General features: G+C 50.0%; 1 protein-coding gene across 1 annotated transcript in view; it reads left to right on the forward strand.

Moving 5' to 3' along the window:
- Nucleotides 1–21,394: 21,394 nt before the first annotated feature.
- Nucleotides 21,395–22,130, forward strand: part of LOC311233008 (uncharacterized protein) — a 39,515-nt gene continuing 38,779 nt past the window's right edge. Inside the window, exon 1 of the mRNA XM_084319861.1 lies at nt 21,395–21,481. The gene's annotated coding sequence lies outside the window, so the exon portion shown is untranslated. The remainder of the gene's footprint in view (nt 21,482–22,130) is intronic.

Genomic DNA, 22,130 nt, shown 5'->3' on the forward strand with positions numbered 1-22,130 from the left:
GTGTTATTGTTCGTTGAGCAGCCTGATGGCCTGGGGGTAGAAGCTTCTTCTGAGTCTTTCTGTGCTCGCCTTAAGACTCCGGTATCGCTTGCCTGACCGCAGCAGTTCAAAGAGGCAGTTGTTCGGGTGGCTGGAGTCCTTGATGATTCTCTTAGCCTTACCCGTGCACCGCTTGTTGTAAATGTTCTGGAGGGTGGGAAGCCCCCCTCCGATTGTGCGTTCGGCTGAACACGTCACTCTTTGTAGTCTGCTACGGTCTTGTGCAGTGCTATTCCCAAACCAGGAGGTGATGTTGCCAGTCAGGATGCTCTCTATTGTACATGAGTAGAAGTTCTTAAGGATCTTCTGACTGACTTGGAACTTCCTTAGGCGCCTGAGGAAGTAGAGGCGTTGTCGTGCCTTCTTCACAACACTGTCAATGTGTCTGGTCCATGTCAAGTCCTCGGATATGTGGGCTCCGAGGTACTTGAAACTGTTCACTCTCTCAACCGGTGCCCCGTCGATGCTGAGGGGGCTGTAGTCCTTGACCCCCGACCTCCTGAAGTCTACAATCATCTCTTTTGTTTTGCTGACGTTCAGGGAGAGGCAGTTCTCCTGACACCACTGTGACAGATTCTCTACCTCTTCCAGGTAGGCCCTCTCGTCGTTGGCAGAGATCAGGCCCACCACTACTGTGTCATCAGCAAATTTGATGATTGTGTTGTTGTTCCGCTGTGCCACGCAGTCATGTGTGTACAGGGAGTAGAGGAGGGGGCTCAGAACACAGCCCTGGGGGGCCCCTATGTTGAGCGTGATGGATGAGGAGGTGCAGTTGCCTGCTCTTACCACCTGGGGTCTTCCCGTCAGGAAGTCCAAGACCCACTGGCAGAGGTCATAGTTCAAGCCCAGTTCCCTGAGCTTGGCTATGAGTTTGGAGGGGACTATTGAATGCTGAGCTGTAGTCGATGAACAGCATTCTCACATAGTTCCCCTGCCTCTTGTCCAGGTGTGATGCTGCACATGGGCTATGGCGTCCTCCGTGGACCTGTTAGGGCGGTATGCAAATTGCAGGGGGTCCAGGTTGATGGGGAGGGAGGAGCAGATGTAGCCCTTCACTAGCTTCTCAAAGCACTTCATGGCTATGGAGGTGAGAGCTACAGGGCGGTAGTCGTTGAGGCAAGCGGGCGTAGATTTTTTGGGTACAGGGATGATGGTGGACTTCTTCAGACAGGTGGGGATGACAGCCTGTTCTAAGGACAGGTTAAAGATGTCAGTGAATACCGGGGCCAGTTGGTCGGCACAGACTTTTAGGACGCGGCCGGGGATGCCGTCCGGTCCTGCTGCCTTCCTGATATTCACTTTTTTAAAGGTCCGCCTCACCTCATGCTCTGTTACCCTGAACACTGAGTCTCCATCAGCAGACCCCCCCCCCCCCCCCTTGCCGTGGCTTGTGGGCTGGTGTTGTTATTCACAGCCTCAAACCTTGCATAGAAGGTGTTGAGATCATTTGCTAAGGAGATGTCACTGTTCAGTTTGAGGGGGGTGCCTTTGTAATCTGTCATTGTTCTGAGGCCCTGTCACATACCTCTAGAGTCAGCCTGTTCAAACTGAAGTTCAACTTTATCCCTGTAACGCCGTTTTGTCTCTATTACTGCTCTCCTGACGTTGTATCTTGCCGTCTTGTGTTCATCCATGTTGCCTGTCATCAGCCCGGTGTTGTAGGCTGAGGTGCGCACTTTCAGAGCCTCACGGACGGATTTATCTACCCAGGGCTTTTGATTTGGGTAGATTCTAATTGTGGTAGAGGGGATTGTTTCTTCTACCAGAGTACAGACAAAGTCAAGCACCGTTTCAGTGTATTCGTTAAGGTTGGCTGTGTTATCACGGAATACATTCCAATCTGTGCATTCCAGCGCAGCCTGGAGTGTCTCCTCTGACGTCACAGTCCAACGCTTAACCTCTCGCGATACTACCGGCGTTCGCTTGAGACTTTGTTTATATTTTGGCAAAAGAAAGATGGCGGCGTGGTCCGACTTGCCGAAAGGACTAAGAGCCTGTGACTTGTACCCATTCTTAAATTGCGAGTATAAATGGTCTAATATGTTCTCGCCTCTGGTGGGACAGGTCACATGCTGATAGAAATTCGGCAACACCTTTTTAAGACGCGCGCTGTTGAAATCGCCTAGAACCAAAATGGCAGCGTCAACATTAGCTGTCTGAAGTTTATTTACCTCATCGTGTAGCTTTGAAAGTGCGGCCCCAGTGTTCGCTTGTGGTGGAATGTACACTCCGATGAGGATGATGGACGTTAGCTCTCTCGGGAGAAAGAAGGGTCGGCATTTGATGGTGATATACTCCAGGTCCGGGGAGCAGTGGTTAGACAATTCCTTTGCGTTGCCTATATCGCACCACTCCTTGTTTACCATGAAAGCAATGCCGCCTCCTTTCGTCTTTAGTGATTCCGTCGTTCGGTCCTTGCGGAGAACGAAGAAGTGATCTGCCGGTTCTATTGCATGGTTCGGAACGTCTGGAGACAGCCAAGTTTCTGTGAAACAGAGGACGTTGCAGTCCCGAATGTCCCTCTGGAATTGGATCCGTGCTCTGATGTCGTCCAGTTTGTTTCCCATCGATTGCACATTGGCCAACAATATGCTGGGCAATGTGGTTCTGTGCCGTTTGGACCTCAATCTATTTCGGACGCCTGCTCTCCTTCCACGTCGTCGCGCCTTCTCCTGGCCTTGGCCACAACAAAGGATCTCCGCTGGCCACTGATGTTGTTCAGCAATCCGATCCAGAGAGCAATCCAGTCGGTAAGTTTTCCTTAATCCAATGTCAATGAGTGACTGACGGTCATACACATATAATGCACCCACAGTTGGTGCAAATAAAACTCTTAAAACTATAAAAATTAACAAAAGTAAGCACAGTCTCGACAGAGCGATCAGAAAGGCAGCCGTTCGGTGCGCCAACGTTATCTACTTGTTGCTACATGTTCCGTAAATATGACTTTGATATTAGGACTGAGATTATGACTGTAAAATGATGACTGAATTATGACATTGATATTATGACTGAGATTATGACTGTAAAATGATGATAGTGTTATGGTTTGACACCGACCCCAAACGCAACGACACAAGAGAGTAGATTCAGAGTTGCCAAAAACAAGGGCTTGTTTATTTACACTAAATAAACAGCATAGACTTGGTAGAATCAAACAAAGACTGGAATACAAGCATGGAAGAATGTTGCTGCTCTGCAGCTTCTCCCGGGATGGTAGTCTGGGGAAGCAGACGATGACGTCAGAGCCGCTCTGCAGACTTCTCTCGGCAGAATCTCCGAGGTGGTAGCGGGACCGAGAGGGAGAGAGGGAGCGAGTTAGCTCAGAGTGCAGTTGGAACAGAGCAGGTGACAGGAGAGGTGACTTGTACCCAAAAACAGAGAAATCCAAGTGACTGAATCTTCGGTGTATATACACACTGTGAGTAACGTCCCAAACACAATTCCACGTGATAGAAATCTTCGGTGCAAAATAAACACTGTGAGCGAAGTCCCAAAATACAATTCCAAGTGATAATATCTTCGGTGTGTAAACACACAGTGAGCGATGTAAAGGCCAAAATATTATCCCAATGAAACAATCCAAAAAAGCTGAACGCTGGGTGAGTGACTGTGGAAATCTTCAGTGTTATATAAACACACGAAAAACGGATAGGATAAAAGACAGTCATAAAAACTCACCCAGGCGCTGTGCGTAAAGAGCGTTGGAACAAAACGGAGCGAGCGCGTCGCCACGGGAAACGGGTGTCCAAGAGGAATACTTCAGGAATATCCTGGAGGCAAAGCACAGGGAAAACAGCAGGCAAAGCAGGAACGGCGAATGCAACTGAAATATCAAAACGATCCAACAAAACTTGAATGGGGAAACGGGGTATAAATAATCAGGGAATGCTTAATTGACAAGCAGTGACAGCTGAGGGATGTGATTGACAAGCGTGTGGTTGGGGGAGCACCAATCAACGACGTCTATGGGAAGAAGCGTGTGAATAGGGGAATGCAATGATTAACAGAAAACAAAAGGAAAAACAGAGCGAGTAGGCTTAAAGGAACAGAGCGAGTAAGTGAGCAATGGACAAAAACCTCACAGTACCCCCCCCTCCACGGGAGCCACCCGGCGACCAGGCCGACCCGGCTCGTCAGGATGGGCACGATGGAAGTCAGTGATCAAGCCGGGATCCACGATGAGCTGCCGGGAGACCCAGCTCCGCTCCTCAGGGCCGTAACCCTCCCAGTCCACCAGGTATTGGAACCCCCGACCCCGCCGACGAACGCCCATCAACCGGCGGACTGGGGGTGACCATCCACCAACACGGGAGGCGGAGGATCAGGAGCTGGAGGCATCAGGGGACTGAGGGAGACGGGCTTAACCCGGGAGACATGGAACACGGGGTGAATGTGCATGGACGCAGGAAGTTTCAGGCGCAGGGCCGCCGGACTGAGTACCTTCAGGACCTCGAAAGGTCCGACGAAACGGGGGTTGAGCTTCTTGGCCGAGGATCGAAGCGGGAGGTCCTTCGCGGAGAGCCACACCCTCTGCCCAGGGTGGTAAGTCGGCACAGGAACCCGGCGCCGGTCGGCCCCACGACAGGCGCGCTCAGATGTCCGGAGCAGCGCGGTCCTGGTGATCTCCCAAACTCGTCGGCAGCGGTCGAGGTGGACCTGTACGGAGGGAACTGCCACTTCCGCCTCCTGTGCGGGGAAAAGAGGGGGTTGGTAGCCCAGGGAAACCTCAAATGGTGAGAGGCCGGTGGCGGAACTGACCATTGAATTGATGGAGTACTCAACCCAGGGAAGGAAACGGCTCCAGGATGCCGGTCTCTCGGCTGCCACACACCGAAGAGCAGACTCCACGCTCTGGTTCATCCTCTCCGTCTGTCCGTTAGTCTGGGGATGATAACCAGAGGAAAGACTGACCGTCGCCCCCAATCCCTTGCAAAAGGCCCGCCATACCTGGGAGGTGAACTGGGGCCCCCGGTCAGAGACGATGTCCTGGGGAAACCCATGAAGGCGGAACACGTGGTGAGTCATGAGGTCCGCCGTCTCGGCCGCCGAGGGAAGCTTGGAAAGGGCCACGAGGTGAACCCCCTTGCTGAATCGATCCACCACGGTCAGAAGGCAAGTGTTCCCCTGGGAGGAGGGAAGACCTGTGACGAAGTCTAGCGCCACATGTGACCAAGGACGGCTTGGAACGGGAAGTGGCTGTAAGAGCCCGGAGGGTGCCTGGTGCGAGGCCTTGCTGCGGGCACAGACCGCGCAGGCCAATACGAACTCCTTGACGTCGTTCCGCATGGTGGGCCACCAGAAACGACGAGCCAGGAAGGAGAACGTGCAATGGACGCCCGGGTGGCAGGCGAACCGGCTGGTATGGCCCCAAAGCAGCACCCGGGACCGGACAGAGTCGGGGACGAAGAGACGATGAATCGGAACGTTGCTTGGAGCACGCTGGAAGCGTAGGGCACGTCTAACCACACCCTCGATGCCCAAGGTGATGACTCCAACCACCCGGGCCTCCGGGAGGATGGGAGTCGGGTCCTCAGAGGGTGGAGCCCCCTTGGAGTGTAACCGGGACAGGGAGTCGGCCTTCGTGTTGCGGGAACCGGGACGGAAGGTCTGCGAGAAGTCGAACCGACTGAGGAAACTGGCCCATCTTGCCTGCCGACCGTTGAGGCGCCTGGAAGCGCGGATGAACGTCAGGTTCTTGTGGTCCGTCCAGATGGTAAAAGGCTCCTCGGCCCCCTCTAGCCAATGACGCCACTCCTCCAACGCAGCCACGACCGCCAGCAGCTCCCGATTGCCGGTGTCGTAGTTCCTCTCGGCAGGGAGGAACCGACGCGAGTAGAAGGCGCAAGGATGTACCTTCTGGTCCGAAAGCGAACGTTGGGATAAGACAGCGCCCAGTCCAGTATCCGAGGCGTCCACCTCTACAATGAACTGTCTCTTGGGGTCAGGGTGGAGCAGAATAGGGGCGGAAGTGAACCTCTTCTTGAGGGAGCGGAACGCAGCACATGCCGCTGGGGACCAGTCGAACGGCAGAGCGGGAGAGGTCAGTCTGGTAAGTGGCTCCGCCACTTGACTGTAGTTCCGGATGAACCTTCGGTAGAAGTTGGCGAACCCGAGGAAACTCTGTAACTCCTTCCGAGTGGTGGGTTCAGGCCAATCCTCCACAGCTTGGATCTTGCAAGGATCCGCTCGGGTCAAGCCCTTCTCAACGATGAAGCCCAGGTAGTCGACGGAGTCGGAGTGGAAACGGCACTTCTCCGCCTTGACGAAGAGCCGATTGTGGAGGAGGCGCTCCAGCACACGGCGGACATGCTGGATGTGTTCCTCGAGGGACCTGGAGAAGATGAGGATGTCGTCCAGGTACACCACCACGAACACCTCCAGCATGTCACGAAGGACGTCGTTCATGAGTGCCTGGAATACCGCCGGGGCGTTGGTGAGGCCGAACGGCATCACTAGGTACTCGTAGTGGCCCCTGGGGGTCTTGAAGGCGGTCTTCCATTCATCGCCCTCACGGATACGGACAAGATGGTAGGCACTCCGGAGGTCCAGCTTGGTGAAGACGGTTGCCTGGGTGAGTGGCTCGAAGGTGGAGTTCATGAGAGGTAGAGGGTACTTGTTCTTGATGGTGATCTCGTTGAGCTGGCGATAGTCGATGCAGGGTCGAAGGTCCCCATCCTTCTTCCCAACAAAGAAGAAACCGGCCGCCACCGGGGAGGAGGAAGGCCGAATGAGTCCTGCTTCCAATGACTCAGAGATGTACAGATCCATCGCCTTCTTCTCCGGAACGGTCAGACTGTAAAGGCGGCTGCCGGGAAGGGGAGCCCCTTGGCGGAGGTCAATGGCGCAGTCGTAGGGGCGGTGAGGTGGAAGGGCCTGAGCCCTGGATTTACTAAAAACCTCCAAGAGGTCGTGGTACTCCGGGGCGGGGGACAGGACGCCGCCTGCAGACACAGGGCGTGACAGGAGGAGCTCCAGCCCTTGATGGTACCGGAGGACCAGGCGATGTGGGGCTCGTGCAGCGCGAGCCAGGGCCTACCCAGGACCACCGGGACAAGGGGGGATCGGGTGATGAGGAACTGGATTCTCTCGACGTGGTTCCCAGCGATGGTCAGCACGACTGGGCCGGTGCGTTGAGAGATGTCGGCCAGGCGGTGTTGGTCCAACGCAAAGATCTCCAAGGGCCTCACCAGGTCCTCAAGTGGAATGTTGGCTCGGGTAGCAAACTCGAAGTCGAGGAAATTCTCGTCTGCCCCAGAGTCGATGAGGGCCTCCACCGTGGCTCGTTGGTTTCCCCAGGCCAGGGTGACGCTCATCAGATGGCCAGGTGGTGCGCGGCTCTGGGAATGGGAAAAACGGCTCACCAGGATTTCCCGGGGTCTCGGCGAGCCTGGTCTTTTGGCCGGGTGGGGCAGTTGGCGATTCGGTGTCCCTCCCTTCCGCAGTAGAGGCAGAGACCGGACCTGAGCCTTGCCTCACGTTCAGCCTGGCTCAGATGAGAGCGTCCCAGCTGCATGGGTTCCTCCTCGCGAACCGAACGGGAGGGTCCGCTACCACCAGTCGTGTTGAGGGCAGGGCGACCAGCAGTGACGTCATGCGTCCGGGGAATCCGGGGTCCCTCAGGAGGTAACAGTCGGGTCCTCTCGCGCCTTCTCTCCTGGAGGCGTCCGTCGATGCGGATGGCGAGGCTAAACAGGTCCTCGAGGGAGTCGGGCACCTCCCGGGTAGCGAGCTGGTCCCTGACTGCGTCACTGAGCCCCCTCAAGAAGGTTAGGCGAAGTGCAGGGTCGTTCCATCCACTCTCCACCGCCGCCAGTCGAAACTCCAGGACGTAGTCAGTTACCCCGCCGCTCCCCTGTCGGAAGGTCCCCAATCGGGCTCCAGGGTCCAGACCACGGGCTGGATGGTGGAACACTCTGCGGAGCTCCGCCACGAAGTCTGGATAGGAGAAAACAAAATCTGCATCCATTGCCCAGGAGGAAGTGACCCACTGGGCAGCCCGGCCTGAAAGCAAGTTTGTCATATAGGCCACTTGGGCCCCTCTAGAAGTGAATCGACTTGGTTGATGACGGAAAACCAACTCACATTGCATGATGAATGTGGCACACTCCTCGGGATTGCCGTCGAACAGCCGTGGGATGGAGAGACGGGGTTCCCGAGGTGCGGGATCGGGGTACGTGGGAACTGCTGGGGCTGCGGGGAATGCTCCTGAAGGAAGTGAGGGAAGCAAAGCGTTAACGGTGTCGCTCAGCGAGTGAAGCTGAACGAGAATACCAGACTGTTGTCCTGCCAGAGCAGCCAGTGACCCTTGAATTGGCTGGACTTGTTCCCTGAGATCCTGCACCGCAGCCGCAGCCCTCTCTAGTTGGTGACTGTGATCCTTGGTCAACTCGATCTGATTAGCTAGTGCGGTTCTGACCCTCTCTGTGTCGGCTGGGGTCGTCATTTTGGTTGGATCGTAATGTTATGGTTTGACACCGACCCCAAACGCAACGACACAAGAGAGTAGATTCAGAGTTGCCAAAAACAAGGGCTTGTTTATTTACACTAAATAAACAGCATAGACTTGGTAGAATCAAACAAAGACTGGAATACAAGCATGGAAGAATGTTGCTGCTCTGCAGCTTCTCCCGGGATGGTAGTCTGGGGAAGCAGACGATGACGTCAGAGCCGCTCTGCAGACTTCTCTCGGCAGAATCTCCGAGGTGGTAGCGGGACCGAGAGGGAGAGAGGGAGCGAGTTAGCTCAGAGTGCAGTTGGAACAGAGCAGGTGACAGGAGAGGTGACTTGTACCCAAAAACAGAGAAATCCAAGTGACTGAATCTTCGGTGTATATACACACTGTGAGTAACGTCCCAAACACAATTCCACGTGATAGAAATCTTCGGTGCAAAATAAACACTGTGAGCGAAGTCCCAAAATACAATTCCAAGTGATAATATCTTCGGTGTGTAAACACACAGTGAGCGATGTAAAGGCCAAAATATTATCCCAATGAAACAATCCAAAAAAGCTGAACGCTGGGTGAGTGACTGTCTGATAAAAAGCAGGAAATCTTCAGTGTTATATAAACACACGAAAAACGGATAGGATCAAAGACAGTCATAAAAACTCACCCAGGCGCTGTGCGTAAAGAGCGTTGGAACAAAACGGAGCGAGCGCGTCGCCACGGGAAACGGGTGTCCAAGAGGAATACTTCAGGAATATCCTGGAGGCAAAGCACAGGGAAAACAGCAGGCAAAGCAGGAACGGCGAATGCAACTGAAATATCAAAACGATCCAACAAAACTTGAATGGGGAAACGGGGTATAAATAATCAGGGAATGCTTAATTGACAAGCAGTGACAGCTGAGGGATGTGATTGACAAGCGTGTGGTTGGGGGAGCACCAATCAACGACGTCTATGGGAAGAAGCGTGTGAATAGGGGAATGCAATGATTAACAGAAAACAAAAGGAAAAACAGAGCGAGTAGGCTTAAAGGAACAGAGCGAGTAAGTGAGCAATGGACAAAAACCTCACAGATAGTGAGATTATGACTTTGATATTATGACTGAGAAAATTATGACTGTGAGATTATGACATTGATATTATGACTGAGATTATGACTGTAAAATGATGACTGTGAGATTATGACTTTGATATTATGACTGAGATTATGACTGTAAAATTATGACTGTGAGATTATGACTTTGATATTATGACTGATATTATGACTGTAAAATGATGACTGAGATTATGACTGTGAGATTATGACTGAGATGATAACTGTGAGATTATGACTGAGATGATGTGGCCCCAGGTAAAAGCATATGCTACAAAGAAACCTTTCTTAAATAACTATTTAAATGTGAAACCCATGCATGTTAGATGAAGAAAAATCTAAGACCAATTTTCACTTGCATTTAAAACTGTGTACCAGCAGATGGCGCCACAAACCCGTAGTCAGCCAGCCTACAGTAACATGTCACAGCCATAGAATAAACGGTCACAGCTCTCAGACTAGTTCCTGCCATAGACTCATAAGCAAATAATGTACCTTTCGCCTCGGACCCCCTCCTCTACCGGAGGATATCCTTGCAGAGGCCCAGTGAGAAAATAGCCAGCATAATGTTGGGTAGAGAAGCAAAGTAGTCTTCATTTAGCTGGGGACACTGTCTTTGAGGGGGTGACCCCAACTTTGAGAGCCTCTCTGACCCTACCAGACGAACCCTCGTCTGTTTTATTCCTAATTCTGATATTGAACAACGTCATTAGCATTCTAATATGATTTGTTTGCAGTTGATCTGTTGATCTATGATCTGTTTGCAGTTGGCCTATAGGGCTCCTTAATTAAAGACTAGGCTTTTATACGACAGGCCTAAGCCTATTTAATTTATCCCAGGTTACAACACAATCATCTTTTATGCTAGTTACCCCTTCCCCTTGACTTACTGGGGTTGTAACACAGACTAAAGCGAATGTTAAAATGATTGTTGATCCATGAAAGACAGTAGCAGTATGCCGTAACTGAAACTACACTACAGCAAAATGCTGACAAAACTGAACCATTACTTCAGTCATACAACGAGGCCATCTTGTGGCCTAATGATGTAACTGCGTACTTCAATTATGAGAGAATAATTTAGGGCAATATTGCGCGTCTCTACATTTCGTAGCCGCATTTCTGCAGACCCCTCTCTGGTTGGTTGAGCGAAGCCCCTCTCTGATTGGTTGAGCGTCATGGTACAGTTAGCGTAAGTGGGGAGTGTAAACAAGTTGAACGCGTCGCGTGAAATAACGTTATGTGAATAAACCTATAACGTTACAATGTACAGTTTCTGATTAACCCAGTTAATGCTTTAGACAGTTACAATGTAACATTTCTTTAGACAGTTACAATGTAACATTTAGATTAACACAGTTAATGCCTAACTAGACAGTTACAATATAACATTTAGATTAACACAGTTCAAGTTTCAAGTTTCAAGTTTCTTTAATAGTTGTCATACAGAAGTACAGAATACTTTCATACAAAATGCTTCTTACTGTTACGCTCCAGAGACTGTGCTAGACAAGATAGTATCAAATAACATAGTATAGCATGTAATTTAGAAGAAGAAAATGAGGTCACAGTGTTCGGTATAGACATATGTACAATGTTCTGAGTTACCATATAATATACAATACTATGCAGTGTACTAATGTACAGTACTATATAGTGCAAAGCAGAAATGGGATGAGGTACAGTTTAGGTACAATTTACAGTAAGGTGTACGAGTTGTAGTGCAATCCTTCATCAATAAATATAAAGTGTGGGGAGTGGGTGCTACAGTGTGTTTGTTTAAAGTGGGTGTGTGCTATAAAGTGTGTGGAGTGGGTGCTACAGTGTGTCTGTTTAAAGTGAGTGTGTGCGTGTGGATGTGTGTGCTATGTGCGTTTGGTGGTTGTTGTTGTGTAGTGTTCATTGTTCGTTTAGCAGTCTGATGGCCTGGGGATAGAAGCTTCTTCTGAGTCTTTCTGTGCTCGCCTTGAGACTCCGGTATCGCTTGCCTGACCGCAGAAGTTCAAAGAGGCAGTTGTTCGGGTGACTGGAGTCTTTAATGATTCTCTTAGCCTTGCCCTTGCAACGCTTGTTGTAAATGTTCTGGAGGGTGGGGAGCCCCCCTCCAATTGTGCGTTCGGCTGAACGTGTCACTCTTTGTAGTCTGCTTCGGTCTTGTGCAGTGCTATTCCCAAACCAGGAGGTGATGTTGCCAGTCAAGATGCTCTCTATTGTACATGAGTAGAAGTTCTTAAGGATCTTCTGACTGACTTGGAACTTCCTTAGGCGCCTGAGGAAGTAGAGGCGTTGTCGTGCCTTCTTCACAACACTGTCAATGTGTGTGGTCCATGTCAAGTCCTCGGATATGTAGGCTCCGAGGTACTTAAAGCTGTTGACTCTCTCAACCGGTGCACTGTCGATGCTGAGGGGGCTGTAGTCCTTGACCCCAGACCTCCTGAAGTCCACAATCATCTCCTTTGTTTTGCTGACGTTCAGGGAGAGGCTGTTTTCCTGGCACCATCCCGCCAGGACCTTGACCTCTTCCAGGTAGGCCCTCTCGTCGTTGGCAGAGATCAGGCCCACCACCACTGTGTCGTCAGCAAATTTGATGATTGTATTGCTACTCCGCTGAGCCACACAGTCGTGTGTGTACAGGGAGTAGAGGAGGGGACTCAGAACACAGCCCTGGGGGGCCCCTATGTTGAGGGTGATGGATGAGGAGGTGCAGTTGCCTGCTCTCACCACCTGGGGTCTGCCAGTCAGGAAGTCCAAGACCCACTGGCAGAGGTCATAGTTCAAGCCCAGGTCCCTGAGCTTGGCTATGAGTATGGAGGGGACTATGGTATTGAATGCCGAGCTGTAGTCGATGAATAGCATTCTCACATAGTTCCCCTGCCTCTTGTCCAGGTGTGATGCTGCTGTGTGCAGCACATGGGCTATGGCGTCCTCCGTGGACCTGTTGGGGCGGTATGCAAATTGCAGGGGGTCCATGTTGATGGGGAGGGAGGAGCAGATGTAGCCCTTTACTAGCTTCTCAAAGCACTTCATGGCTATGGAGGTGAGAGCTACAGGGCGGTAGTCGTTGAGGCAAGCAGGCTTGGATTTTTTGGGTACAGGGATAATAGTGGACTTCTTCAGGCAGGTGGGGATGACAGCCTGTTCTAAGGACAGGTTAAATATGTCAGTGAATACCGGGGCTAGTTGGTCGGCACAGACTTTTAGGACGCGGCCGGGGATGCCGTCCGGACCTGCTGCCTTCCTGATATTCACTTTTTTAAAGGTCCGCCTCACCTCATGCTCTGTTACCATGAACACTGAGTCTCCATCAGCAGCAGACCCCCCCCCCCCCCATTGCCGTGGCTTGTGGGCTGGTGTTGTTATTACCAGCATCAAACCTTGCATAGAAGGTATTGAGGTAATTTGCTAAGGAGATGTCACTGTTCAGTTTGAGGGAGGCGCCTTTGTAGTCTGTCATCGTTTTGAGCCCCTGCCACATAGCTCTAGAGTCAGCTTGTTCAAACTGGAGTTCAATTTTATCCCTGTAGCGCCGTTTGGCCTCTGTCACTGTCCTCCTTACGTTGTATCGCGCCACCTTGTGGTCATTCATGTTGCCTGCCACTAGGCCGTCGTTGTATGCTTTGGTGCGCTCTCTCAGAGCTTCACGGACTCTAATGCCTAACTAGACAGTTACAATATAACATTTAGATTAATTAACCCAGTTAATGAGAGAGGCTGGTGCCTGGTGGTCAAGTCAAGTCAAGAGTTTTATTTGTCACAAGTTGTTTATTTGCATACAAGTTTACAATGAAATGCGGGTGGTCAGAGAGAGGCTGGTGGTCAAGTCAAGTCAAGAGTTTTATTTGTCACAAGTTGTTTATTTGCATACAAGTTTACAATGAAATGCGGGTGGTAACTGTACATTGTAACGTTATGTTATTTCGCGGCCTGCCCATTTGATGTTCCCAAATCACTGCAGGTGATCTAAGAACTGCAGGTTTTCAGCCTCTCTCCTCTCTCCTGGAGCTTAAGGGGGAGCTTAGTATTCCTGCCTCTGAGGAGCGCGTCGCGGCTCATGCGCATGCACGCGCTCGGCCAATCAGAGAAACGCGGAAGCGCATGTTGGTTGCCTAAAGTGTTCACGCGGTCCGGCGCTCTCAGGTCCGGCGGTCTGGGGCCCGCTCCGCAGCGCCACCCACCCAATGGCTGAATTGCCAATGGCTAAATTGGAGTATTGGACTGTGCGGGCACAGCTGTGAGATCCGCGCGAGGCCAGATATCTTGAATGAATGCGTTTATTTAAACTTTAATTAACAGATTGCAGAATGGGTACAGTACAGTACAGCTCAATACACACAATTGTTAAGGGGATGCAGAGTTGCAGACCAGCTAGCCTAGCTTAGCACAAATGAATGGAAGCGGATACGGACCAGCTAGCCTAGCTGTTGGCCAAAAGCACCAGTTTTAAGCTAGGCTAGTGGTCTGTATCCGCTTCCATTAATTTGTGCTAGGCTAGGCTAGCATGCAGCCGGATAGCTTTCTACTGAACGCATAGAGAGGAAAGTGGTGTCCATCTTCTCGTCTGACTCTGGAGAAGATGGTGAGACTCACGAGAGAGAGAGAGAGAGAGAGAGAGAGAGAGAGAGAGAGAGAGAGAGAGAGAGAGAGAGAGAGAGAGAGAGAGAGAGAGAGAGAGAGAGCAGGAAGAAGAACATCTTATTTAGCCTGCCTCTTACTCAAAACGATACATAAGTCAGAATTAGACTGGTGTGGTAAGTTGGTACGTACCGGAGCGCCCGCAGTCAGAGCAGGACACCAGCTCCTCCGACTGGCCCGTCTTGTGGTTGGTGTTAGAATCCCCCAGGCAGAAGTCACAGTAGTTATTGGGCAGTGCCAGACCATCTGGACCTTTCTTATAGCTGACAGGAAGAAGATTTATTATTTTACTGTCAATTTACATTATTAGGTTATGGTGAGACAACACCAGTCTGTGTAGACTTTTAATCTCTTTGATGAAAGTTCTACTGGGGTTCTACTGTGTTTGACTGGAGTTCTACTGTGTTTGACTGGAGTTCTACTGTATTTGACTGGAGTTCTACTGTATTTGACTGGAGTTCTACTGTGTTTGACTGGAGTTCTACTGTATTTGACTGGAGTTCTACTGTATTTGACTACTGGGGTTCTACTGTGTTTGTTCTACTGGGGTTCTACTGTGTTTGACTGGGGTTCTACTGTGTTTGACTGGAGTTCTACTGTGTTTGTTGACTTACTCTTGACCTCGTCAGGCGGGGGCGGGGCCGCAGCGCGGGGCTCCTCCTCCTCTGCAGGCCCCCCCCCCCCCCCCCCCAGGTGAGCGTGTGTGTCATAGTAGCTCAGCGCGGGGCTCCTCCCCCTCCAGGTGAGCGTGTCATGGTAGCTCAGCCCGGGGCTCCTCCTCCTCTGCAGGCTCCTCCCCCACCAGGTGAGCGTGTCATGGTAGCTCAGCCCGGGGCTCCTCCCCCTCTGCAGGCTCCTCCCCCTCCAGGTGAGCGTGTGTGTCATGGTAGCTCAACCCGGGGCGGTTCCTGTATCGCTTCCCGCACGCTGAGGCCAAGAAGCACAAAACAGTGTCAGTGTTGGAAGACGTGTGTTTGACAACGATTATATCGCAATGTTTTGCGTGCCAATATTATATCGATACATTGACGTCAAGTATCGATATAAAAGAAGACAAAAAAATTTTTTTTTAGCTTGACATCCCATTTTACTGCAAGAAACATTATTCACAGAATGAAAACGTTATCTCATTAGTTAAAACAGATGATGTACTGGAGGCTATTTTTATTGCAGATGTTAACAAGGCTTTCTGTTGGGGACATAATTTGCAATTGATATATCGCAATATTACAATATTGTGACTCTAGTATGGTGATAATATGGTAATATGTGGCCTCTGGTGACTCACACACATCGCTAAGATAGAAGAAACTATTAGTTGGATCGTTGTAAGACGTTGTTTTTTCTTTCGCAAAGCAGGTTAATACTAAAAATTTGCTTCTCTCTACCTCAGTGCTTCCCAATCCCAATCCTCTCCTCGAAGCACCCCAGCCGTTCCATGTATTTATTAAATTCCACCACCAGCACACCTCAGGGCAGCTCTGGCTGCAATTGTAGCTTACCACCACAGGTATGACTGTGTATGAACGAATAATGGACTCTGTGAAGCGCTCTGGGTGTCATGAAGAGCGCTATATAAATCCAAGTCATTATTATTATTATTATTATTAACAAGCCCTTTATTAGTTGAATCAGGTGTGCAGTGTGCTGGTGGTGGAATTTAACAAATACATGGAACGGCTCGGGTGCTTCGAGGAGAGGAGCTGGTTCATCAGTGCCCTGTCGCCCTCTAGCATCAGGAAGTGCTAACTGCAAGTAAATGAACGGGAGTGAACTGGTTAAGAGTGTAGTTTATGGTGTTCTAGTTATTTCAAACCTTAAAGGAGAGTTGTGATGGAACCCTCAACCCTGGTCCTATTTGCTACTTGCTGTCTCCCTCTCAGCCTTCCTACTGTCTCAATAAATAACCTTCTCCCCTGTGTCTCATCTACTCTGTCTCCCTCTCAGCCTTCCTACTGTCTCAATAAAGAACCTTCTCCCCTGTGTCTCATCTACTCTGTCTCCCTCTCAGCCTTCCTACTGTCTCAATAAAGAACCTTCTCCCCTGTGTCTCATCTACTCTGTCTCCCTCTCAGCCTTCCTACTGTCTCAATAAAGAACCTGCTCCCCTGTGTCTCATCTACTCTGTCTCCCTCTCAGCCTTCCTACTGTCTCAATAAAGAACCTTCTCTCCTACTCTGTCTCGCTCTCAGCCTTTAAAACAGCGGGTACCAAGTTGAAACCTTGACTTACATTTCCTAAAATGTACACGCTGTGAGTGATAGACCTACATTAACTGAACCCGCAACGATGTCATTTATCCAATCCGGTGCGTTTCACGTGGGGAAATGGGAAGTAGGGAGGGGATACATGCACACAAAACATGAAAACAACAACATTCATTTTGGACCCGCCAACACTTTTAAAAAGACAGGAGGCATGTGGTAGTCTACACCCTCCCCAGACCAACAGAGGAGGCATGTGGTAGTCTACACCCTCCCCAGACCAACAGAGGAGTCTACACCCGCCCCAGACACTTTTAAAAACACAGGAGGCATGTGGTAGTCTACACCCTCCCCAGACCAACAGAGGAGACATGTGGTAGTCTACACCCTCCCCAGACCGACAGAGGAGGCATGTGGTAGTCTACACCCTCCCCAGACCAACCGAGGAGACATGTGGTAGTCTACACCCGCCCCAGACCAACAGAGGAGGCATGTGGTAGTCTACACCCTCCCCAGACCAACAGAGGAGGCATGTGGTAGTCTACACCCTCCCCAGACCAACAGAGGAGGCATGTGGTAGTCTACACCCTCCCCAGACCGACAGAGGAGGCATGTGGTAGTCTACACCCTCCCCAGACCAACAGAGGAGACATGTGGTAGTCTACACCCTCCCCAGACCGACAGAGGAGGCATGTGGTAGTCTACACCCTCCCCAGACCAACAGTAGGTCAATGTGCACAATGACCAGGAAGGGACTTGGCATAACAACTAAATCGATAACAACAATTTGATGCCGGTCTGTAACACACACGCACGCACGCACGCACGCACACACACACACACACACACACACACACACACACACACACACACACACACACACACACACACACACACACACACACACACACACACACACACACACACACACACACACACACACACACGCATGCACACACAGAGGAGACACAACAGGCAGGCAGCAGAGAGGGAGAAAAGGCACAGGCAGGCAGGTTGGAGGAGGCAGGCAGGTTGGAGGAAATAGAGAAATAAGATAAATGTACCTCTTTCAGAAGGTTTGGAAATGTGCTTTTGTTTGATAGTGTCTGGAAGAGAGAAAAGGAGAGAGAAAGAGAGAGAGAGAGAGCAGAAACTCAGAGAGACAGGTCTGAAACTACTTTGATGAGGGTTAACTGGGCCTGTTGTGTTTGTTTTGTTTCTTTCTCACAAGCTTGGGGGGCGACAGTGGCTCAGGAGGTAGAGCGGTCTTCTGGTAATCAGAAGGTTCCTGGTTCAATTCCCACTCCTCCCGGGCAGCATGTTGAAGTGTCCCTGAGCAAGACACTTAACCCCTAATTGCTCCCGATGTGCAGGTTGGCACCTTGCATGGTCGCCTCTGCCATCTGTGTGTGGATGTGTGAGTGAATGGGTGAAATGTGAGGAACAAATTGTAAAGCTTTGGATAAAAGCTGTTCTGTAAATGCACCATTTACCATTTACCTGCTTCCTGCAGTGTTTTCCATTGATGACCCGATGCAGGAGTTGTTCACCTTGACACACAGCGTGGTCCTTGTCCATAACCAGCTTGTCCATAGCCTAACCTTAACACTCTGTAGTGTATACGAGCAATTTTTTTTGTTATTTTGTTATTTCATCTTTGAGTTTGTATCATGACATCATTTGAACTATGAATTATAAAAATGCAGGGTTTATGAATTATGATGAAATATGAAAACTGAGGATTGTTGATAATTTGATTGACAAATCATGATTTACAATATGTGTACTTCCCCTTTAAGAGACCTACCTGAGCTATTCACCTGTATGGTTTACCTTAATAAAGGGTGGTGGCTTGAGTGGGAGAGGAGGACCGGGAAAGCAAACAGTTTTTCTACTGCATTATGAGATGATTATGAGAGTTTTGTTTGTTATGCAAATCGGAAAAAAATAAATTATTCATTGTATACAGCCAAACGGATGGATCAAACGCTTTATTATGTGCACATAGATAGGCTATTCCCGGAGTGGAAGTGGGAAGTAAGAAATCCAAAATAGTTTGTAAATTTCCACTATACACTCCTTGTATATAGCCTAACCATAACGCTCCTTGTCCATAGCCCAACCTTAACACTCCTAGTCCTTAACCTAACCTTAACCTAACAAGGAAAACGTCAAAATAGAACCTAAAAAAAATATAACATGTTGACTATGAGATCTGTGGCCACCACCAGCGTCCATCAGCAAGGTCCTCTGTGTCTCCAGTTACAATGTCCAGTCTTCAGTTGTGTGATGGCTGAGATGTGTGTCCTGCATGGTGTTTACCGTTCTTCTACTGGATACAGAGAAACACTACAAGACAAGTCCCATCCATAGGTCCCATCACATGCTTGAGTTGTGTTGAAAATGGAATCCAATAATGAGTGCTACAGTGACACCTAGTGGAGTGGAGATGTTATAGCAAGGCTTGTTGGTTTACACTGTAAATGTACAGTGGTTCTCTAGTCTTAGCATGTCAAGAACCACCATATTGGTGCATAGTGATAGGATTTTATCCCAGGGACCATCTGAGAAGACTGTAGTTTCTAGTGAATAAAATTATAGTGAAATTAAACTATTTAGTTGGGCACCCCCTGGAACCCTCGGACGCCATTTTGAGAAGCTGTAAAACACACAAACAAGCAACACTGAATACTGACACCAGCGAGGATGTGGTCTGTTACGACCCCTGAATACTGACACCAGCCAGGATGTAGTCCTGAATACTGACACCAGCCAGGTCTGTTACGATCCCTGAATACTGACACCAGCCAGGTCTGCTACGACCCCTGAATACTGACACAGGCAAGGTCTGTTACGACCCCTGAATACTGACACAGGCAAGGTCTGTTACGACCCCTGAATACTGACACAGGCAAGGTCTGTTACGACCCCTGAATACTGACACAGGCAAGGTCTGTTATGACCCCTGAATACTGACACAGGCAAGGTTTGTTATGACCCCTGAATACTGACACAGGCAAGGTCTGTTACGACCCCTGAATACTGACACCAGTGAGGTCTGTTACGACCCCTGAATACTGACACCAGCGAGGTCTGTTACGACCCCTGAATACTGACACCAGCCAGGTCTGTTACGACCCCTGAATACTGACACCAGCGAGGTCTGTTACGACCCCTGAATACTGACACCAGTGAGGTCTGTTACGACCCCTGAATACTGACACCAGCGAGGTCTGTTACGACCCCTGAATACTGACACCAGTGAGGTCTGTTACGACCCCTGAATACTGACACCAGCGAGGTCTGTTACGACCCCTGAATACTGACACCAGTGAGGTCTGTTACGACCCCTGAATACTGACACCAGCGAGGTCTGTTACGACCCCTGAATACTGACACCAGTGAGGTCTGTTACGACCCCTGAATACTGACACCAGCGAGGTCTGTTACGACCCCTGAATACTGACACCAGCCAGGTCTGTTACGACTCCTGAATACTGACACCAGTGAGGTCTGTTACGACCCCTGAATACTGACACCAGCAAGGTCTGTTACGACCCCTGAATACTGACACCAGTGAGGTCTGTTACGACCCCTGAATACTGACACCAGCAAGGTCTGTTACGACCCCTGAATACTGACACCAGCAAGGTCTGTTACGACCCCTGAATACTGACACCAGCGAGGTCTGTTACGACCCCTGAATACTGACACCAGCCAGGATGTGGTCTGGTACAATCCCTGAGGTCTAAGGGTACATTTACATTTACATTTACATAAAGGGCTGTATCATAAAAATTGGTTGACGGAAATGATGACCAGGTTTGTAAACAAAAAGGATATTTATTAACATAAAAGGAAGCACAGGTGGGCGGCTACGTGGTGCAGTGGACAAGGCGCTCACCACGAATACTGGAGACGCTGGGTTCGCCTGTTCGATCCCAGCGCTCCACATTGCTTTCAGTTTAGCTGGTCGTCCGTACTAATACACATTGGCAGTATTAGGGGGTGGGAAACTGATGCGTGGGGATCGGGCGTTGTGGACAGCGACTCCTACAGGTCGGTTGGTGCGCCTGCGCAGTAGAATCAGGAAGCGATGGGGGCAGCGCCCCTCCAAAGCGCAGACCCCTGACGCTGAAAGATCGCGCCGCGCAGGTGGAAAGATGCGACTGCTGTTACCTCGAGGGGACTCGTGCTATGTATGACTTAGTCCACATTGCAGCCGGCTTGTGGGAGGCAAGAAACAGCGTTCGAGACAGGGGAGGGTTGAATTGGATGATACGAAATTGGGATGGGAGAAAAATAGAAAATGGGATAAAAAATGGATAAAAAAAGGAAGCACAGGTAAGGGTGAGCCAAGGCCAAAATAACAAACACCACTATCTCAAAACAAACCAACCTAACCTATGGTAAAGGAAAATACATTCAGTAACCTAAACCATTAACTAACAAAAACAGGAGAAAACGGTGGGGCTAATCGAAAGGACTGGACACGGACAAGTTAAACAGCAATCAATTAATTTAATATAACAGTCCGGTTCTGTGTTTGTTGGTGTCTGTAGATTGTTGGTGAACAACTAACTTTAGGTTAGTTTAACTTGTCGTGTCCAGTCCTTTCGATTAGCCCCACCGTTCATTGTAAACAATGATGCATGTAACTGTGTGTTGTTGTAGCCACCGGTTAATTCACGATTTTTTTATTGGTTTGTCATGACAAACCAATTACATAATCCAACAGGGGCTTGTCGCGGCTCATGCGCATGCGCACGCTCGGCCAATCAGAGCAACGCGGAAGGGCTTGTTGCTTGCCGAAAGTATTCACGCGGACCTGAGAGCGCCGTGCTCTGCGGCTCTGCAGTTGGATACTATTGACTCAAACACTCTGATTGTCATCCAATCCGGTAGGTGGCGCTGTCTTGAAAACACGATGGTCTCCGGGGCTGCAGCGTCACGTTCCCAGCAGTATCCTGCTTCCTTCAGTGAGTGTGGTCCTGCTGCTGCTGCTGCTGCTCGGCGTGGGACCGACATCTGAGCCCCGTCCTCCTGGTGATGGAGGATCGTCAGGTAGTGACTGACATGTGTTTTCTAGCTGCATGTAGAGAGTGTTTGAGGGGAGTTCTCCTCTTACTGTGTTGTTAGCAGCGTCCACAGCTGCTGCTTATCGTCGTGGTGGTTGATGTTGGCCTAGTTAGCACAGCCAGCCATTAGCGCTCTCTCTCGTTTGGTTTATTTGTTTTCGGTCTTGCTCCACGTTCATTCCAATAGTTTTCATTACTGTTATTAGTTTTCCTTCTGTATCTGGAGCTAGTGTCTTCTTAGCTGGTACCTCTGTATCTGGAGCTAGTATCATCTTAGCTGGTACCTCTGTATCTGGAGCTAGTACCTTCTCAGCTGGTACCTCTGTATCTGGAGCTAGTATCGTAGCTGGTACCTCTGTATCTGGGGCTAGTATCTTCTTAGCTGGTACCTCTGTATCTGGAGCTAGTGTCTTCTTAGCTGGTACCTCTGTATCTGGAGCTAGTATCTTAGCTGGTACCTCTGTATCTGGAGCTAGTATCTTCTTAGCTGGTACCTCTGTATCTGGGGCTTGTATCTTCTCAGCTGGTACCTCTGTATCTGGAGCTAGTATCTTAGCTGGTACCTCTGGAGCTAGTATCTTCTCAGCTGGTACCTCTGTATCTGGAGCTAGTATCTTCTCAGCTGGTACCTCTGT

This window comes from Notolepis coatsorum (genome assembly GCF_963971535.1).
Source record: "Notolepis coatsorum genome assembly, chromosome: 8".
NCBI lineage: Eukaryota > Metazoa > Chordata > Actinopteri > Aulopiformes > Paralepididae > Notolepis > Notolepis coatsorum.